The sequence below is a fragment of the Suncus etruscus genome, chromosome 10 (assembly GCF_024139225.1).
Source record: "Suncus etruscus isolate mSunEtr1 chromosome 10, mSunEtr1.pri.cur, whole genome shotgun sequence".
Classification (NCBI taxonomy): Eukaryota; Metazoa; Chordata; class Mammalia; order Eulipotyphla; family Soricidae; genus Suncus; species Suncus etruscus.
This window is the reverse complement of record NC_064857.1, coordinates 863,020-869,146: the sequence shown is the minus strand read 5'-3', so window position 1 is coordinate 869,146 and position 6,127 is coordinate 863,020. Positions and strand designations below refer to the sequence as shown.

The window sequence follows — 6,127 nt, the reverse complement described above, 5'->3', positions numbered from 1 at the left end:
TGGGCCACACCCATTTGATGCTCAGGAGTTACTCCTGGCTATGCACTCAGAAGTCGCTCCTGGTTTGGGGGGACCATATGGGACACCAGGGGATGGAACCGCGGTCTGTCCTAGCTAGCGCTTGCAAGGCAGACACCTTACCTCTAGTGCCACCTTCCTGGCTCTGGAACTTTTAAATGAATAAAAGCTAACCTTGAATTAGAGATAGATGCTCGTGATGACTTTGTGGATTGAAAAAATACAAAAATAGAACTTTCTGAGGTGATGAAGGTGATCTGTTTCTTAATAAAGGTTTGTTATATATAGGTATATAAACTGGATATATACATATATATTCATATACATATATTCTTATAGTTTATATATACTTTATTATTATTTTATTATATATACTCTTTTTGTTTGTTTTTCTGGGGGGGCACACCCATTGATGTTCAGGGGTTACTCCTGGCTATGCACTCAGAAATTGCTCCTAGCTTGGAGGGACCATATAGGATGCCGGGAGATCGAACTGAAGTTCGTCCTAGTCTAGCACTTGCAAGGCAGACACCTTACCTATAGCGCCACCGCTCTGGCCCCTATTTTATTATTTATACTCTTATAGAAGCTCATAAAATGTCATTCAGTGGGGTCGGAGAGATAGCATGGAGGTAAGGCATTTGCCTTGTATGCAGAAGGACAGTGGTTTGAATCCCAGCATCTTATATGGTCCCCTGAGCCTGCCAAAGGCAATTTCTGAGCATAGAGCCAGGAGTAACCCCTGAGTGATGCCGGGTGTGCCTCCCCCAAAAAATGTCATTCTGTAATTGGAAACCTATTTCATATGTATTTTGGTGTGTCTGGAATCTACTCCAGCTAAACAAACAAGCAAAATTCAAAATAGCTAACTTAAGATTTGCTTGTTTCATTAAGTATAAATTTTTCCTTTAAAAAGTAAAGGGGAGAGCTGGAAAAATAGTGTAGCAGGTAAGGCACGTGGTCAACCTGGGTTTAATCCCCAGCATGACATATGGCCCCTGAGTCTGCCAGGAGTGATTTCTGAGTGCAGAGCCAAGAGTAATCCCTGAATGCTATCAGGTGTAACCAAAACAAACAAACAAACAACCAAAAAAGCAGAAGCCAGAGCAATAATACAGCAGGTTGAGTACTTGAAAGAGGCCAACCAGAGTAAAAAGATGGCCACCCAAGCCCAAAATGAGTGACCCCTGAATATAGAATCAAAGTAAACTCTTTTTTTTTTTTTTTTTTGGTTTTTGGGCCCCAAAGTAAACTCTTACGCATTACTGGGTTTGTCTTCAAAACTTTTATTAATGTTTTATTTTTTTAAACTAAACAAAAATGAGTTGAAGATAAGTGCACCAACATTTTCAATTTACTATGAAAAGCATAAGAAATAAAATGGATTGATGGATTGTAGAATAACAAAAATATTATAGATAAAAAACAAGAAAAAAATACTATAATAAAACCTAGGCTTGCATTTTTTTTTTTTTTTTTTTTTTTTTTTTGTTTTTGGGCCACACCCTGTGATGCTCAGGGGTTACTCCTGGCTATGCGCTCAGAAGTTGCTCCTGGCTTCTTGGGGGACCATATGGGACGCCGGGGGATCGAACCGCGGTCCGTGCGCAGGCAAGGCAGGCACCTTAGCTCCAGCGCCACCGCCCGGCCCCATTAGGCTTGCATTTTTATGGGGCCGGAGAGATAGCACAGTGGTGTTTGCCTTGCAAGCAGCCAATCCAGGACCTAAGGTGCTTGGTTCAAATCCCGGTGTCCCATATGGTCCCTCGTGCCTGCCAGGAGCTATTTCTGAGCAGATAGCCAGGAGTAACCCCTGAGCACCACCGGGTGTGGCCCATAAAAAAATAAATATTTTTATTTATTTATATTATAATAATTAAGAAATATTATAATATGTTATAATCTGGGGACTTGAGGGACAAAATATTTGTACATGGATTCTGTTTTATTTATCTTAATGCTCTTTGGCTGAAAGTTCAAAGTTAAGATATCAGCAAGGAGACTTCTGAGAATTATGTTATGGGTGATTGTCCTTCCACTGTAACTTTACCTTGTCCTCTTTCTTTGCATCTTTGTTCTCATAATTAAAAATAAAAAAATTAAAAAAAATAAAACCTAGGCTTGCATGTTTTGACTGAAAAAATTTACTTTTTTTTTTTTTTGAGTTTCCCACATTTGGGGAAATCTCAGGGATCAGCACACCCAGAGTGCAATGGGTGAGCCTCGCCCAGGGGAAACCACCTTTGTGATCATGGTATCTCTCCTGCAAAGTTAAGTATAAAATTTACTTTTTTTTTTTTTTTTTTGGTTTTTGGGCCACACCCGGTAATGCTCAGGGGTTACTCCTGGCTATGTGCTCAGAAGTTGCTCCTGGCTTGGGGGACCATATGGGACACCGGGGGATCGAACCTCGGTCCATCCAAGGCTAGCGCAGGCAAGGCAGGCACCTTACCTTTAGCGCCACCGTCCGGCCCCTTAAAATTTACTTTTTGTGTATTTGAAACTTCACAAATAAAACAAATAGAATAACAAAAGTAAAGAACTTTTTACAATTTTAATACAAAATATACATGAATGCATTAATTTTATTGAAAACTATGGAGAATAATTTATTGAAAGAATATTGAAACATTGAAAAGCATTAAAAAATTAATATAGCACTGTTCACTAACATTCATTTAAAATTGCCTTCATTCTATAAGTCCTTGGAAATATTTGCCACTGGCAATCATGTCTTTAGTCTCTATCCCTCTTTTATTTGTTTTTGTTTTTTTTTGTTTTGTTTTGTTTTGTTTTTTTTGGTTTTTGGGCCACACCCGGCAGTGCTCAGGGGTTGGTTACTCCTGGCTGTCTGCTCAGAAATAGCTCCTGGCAGGCACGGAGGGACCATATGGGACACCGGGATTCGAACCAACCACCTTTGGTCCTGGATTGGCTGCTTGCAAGGCAAACGCCGCTGTGCTATCTCTCCGGGCCCCTTTTATTTGTTTAATTCATTTCCACTTATCCATGTGCTCTAAACTCTACTCAACTCTATTTAAAAGCATCAAGATGATGATTCATCATGCCTGCATCTTTATTGACATGTTAAATCATGTACTTAACAATCCCCCCTTCCACGTACAAACCTGTAATTTTTCTAGGTCTGTACCATGTCTCATCTTTGGGCACTAAATATGGAAATAATAGCCTCCTGGGTTGACCCAGGCTTGTTTGTCTAGATGTTAAATTTTAACAAACTTATCGCATTAAGATTATTTTTAGCTTCATTACTTTTTAACAACAGACACCTCACGTACCAGATGGCTCCAGCTCTTGCTTTACTCAACAAGGTCTTCTAATGAGACAATTATACAGTCTACATATGGTATCACAATTAGTGAGATGTAAAATAAAGAGACAGATTTAGGCTTTCTGATTCCACAAAGATCCTTCTAGTAAATCCTCATTGATCTCAGTTACGTTAATTTATTATTTTTTTTATTTATTTTTTTTTTTTTTGGTTTTTGGGCCACACCCGGTAATGCTCAGGGGTTACTCCTGGCTATGCGCTCAGAAGTCGCTCCTGGCGAGGGGGACCATATGGGACACCGGGGGATCGAACCACGGTCCATCCAAGGCTAGCGCAGGCAAGGCAGGCACCTTACCTCTAGTGCCACCGCCCGGCCCCGTTAATTTATTTTTTAAAAATAGAAGTAAAAAAAAAAGATTGCCTTCAGGTAACTAATTTGGGCAATATACATATGAGCTCAGTGGTTATTTGTGAAAATAATGTTTTATAGGAATACATTTCCTCATCATCTTATTAAAACACTACAGGACTTAATGTGATTAGAAATTGGGGTGTCTGCTAGCCCACAATGGTTATCAATAGCAAGAACTAAATAGTTGGAATTTTAACAGCTAGGTGCCATAGGATTATTAGATGAAAAGATATAAATGCAGAAAAGTCAAGTAGGAGGGTAGATGGGGATATATTAATAAAAATAAAGATTAAACTACTGCTAAAACCTTTTCAATTTTCTTTTTTTTTTTTTTTTTTTTTTTTTTTTTTTTTTTTTTTTTTTTTTTTTTGGTTTTTGGGCCACACCCGGTAACGCTCAGGGGTTACTCCTGGCTATGCGCTCAGAAGTCGCTCCTGGCTTGGGGGACCATATGGGACGCCGGGGGATCGAACCGCGGTCCGTCCAAGGCTAGCGCAGGCAAGGCAGGCACCTTACCTCTTGCGCCACCGCCCGGCCCCACCTTTTCAATTTTCTAGCACTCTTTTCTACAGTTCTAGTAAGATGTCACCTTTTTAGTGAGCATGTCTCAAAAGATTGCAAACCTCTTCCTACTGTAGTCTTTCAAAGGCACTTTTTTTTTTTATTTTGGGGTCACACCCAGCAGTGCTCAGGGGTTACTCCTGGCTCTATGCTCAGAAATCACTCCTGTCAGGCTTGGGGGACCATATGGGATGCCAGAATTCAAACCACCATCCTTCTGCATGCAAGGCAAACACCTACCTCCATGCCATCTCCCTGGCCCTCAAAGGCACTTTTAAATGTGAATTCAGACATTCTCTGAGACTCTGGAGCAGGGGTCCTCAAACTTTTTAAACAGGGGGCCAGTTCACTGTACCTCAGACCATTGGAGGGTCTAACTATAGTAAAAACAAAACTTATGAACGAATTCTTTTTTTTTTTTTTTTTTTGGTTTTTGGGCCACACCTGGCGGTGCTCAGGGGTTACTCCTGGCTGTCTGCTCCGAAATAGCTCCTGGCAGGCACGGGGGACCATATGGGACACTGGGATTCGAACCAACCGCCTTTAGTCCTGGATCGGCTGCTTGCAAGGCAAACACCGCTGTGCTATCTCTCGGGGGCCCCATGAACGAATTCTTATGCACACTGCATATATCTTATTTTGCAATGAAGAAACAAAACAGATACAAATACAATATGTGGCCTGTGGGCCATAGTTTGAGGACCACTGAGTCTTATTCCTTCCTATCTTATTCCTTTCCTATCTGGATCTCCTTGAAATCCTTTTGCCTATTCACTATGGTATATCTTCTAGTACTATGTTGAATAGGAAGAGTGAGAGGAGGCAGTCTTTTCTTGTGCTAGATTTTAGTAGAAAGGCTTATTTCAAATTGAACATTCTAATTGTCATGAGCTTGTGGCAAATGACCTTGATTGTATTTAAAAAAGTTCCTTCCATTCCTATATTGTTGAGCTTTTTCATTATTAATGAGTGTGGGACCTTAGTAAATGCATCAGGGTCCTATAATACCAAGCCATCATGTTGGTAGCTGGTACTCCCCAGCTGAAATGCAGATAGACACCCTGAGAAAGAAAAAAATTCCTATCTAATCTTGTCTATGAGATCTGAAATCCTGTCTATCCTTAGTCCTTCTCTCACCTCTGAACAATTGCACTTATTTTTTTCCTTATCTAGTCAGAGAGTTTCAATGATAGTAAATATCTTAATGAGGTCTATTCAGCATCTAATTTTTCTCTTGGATTTCAGACCAACATGGCCAGTAACCACTGACTCCTCAACTGAACTGCTTACGTGGTCTGACAAATTTCACATGTTCCAGAAATTCATAATTTCTATTCACTTCCTTTTAAATGTTCAGGTCAGCATTGCAAGTTTTTCATAGATTCTTTTAATAATCTGCAGAAGACAATCATAAAATTTACAAGTAATGACAATATTTTCCTCCAAAGAGCAGGGGTCACTGATGTGTACATAGAACACCTAAAAAATCAGGTCATTGGGCCGAAGTGATAGCATAGTAGTCGAGCATTTGCTTTGCACGTGGCCAACCCATGATGGACCTGGGTTCAATTCCCAGCATCCCATATGGTCCCCTGAATCTGTCAGGAATGATTTCTGAGTGTAGAGCCAGGAGTAACCTTTAGCGCTGCTGGGTATGGCCCCCAAACAAAAAATAAAATAAAAATCAGGGCATTTCTCCTGGAGTTTTATCTAGAACTGCCTATCCTTACTGTAACAGATACATTTTCTTCTGGATGTAGCTCTGTTATCTCTCTCTCTCTCTCTCTCTCTCTCTCTCTCTCTCTCTCTCTCTCTCTCTCTCTCTCTTCTCTGTCTCTTCTCTC

General features: G+C 40.4%; 1 pseudogene; it reads right to left on the bottom strand.

Annotated features, from left to right (window-relative positions):
• Positions 1-2,168: 2,168 nt before the first annotated feature.
• Positions 2,169-2,297, bottom strand: LOC126021322 (uncharacterized; annotated as a pseudogene).
• Between the last annotated feature and the right edge of the window lie 3,830 nt (positions 2,298-6,127).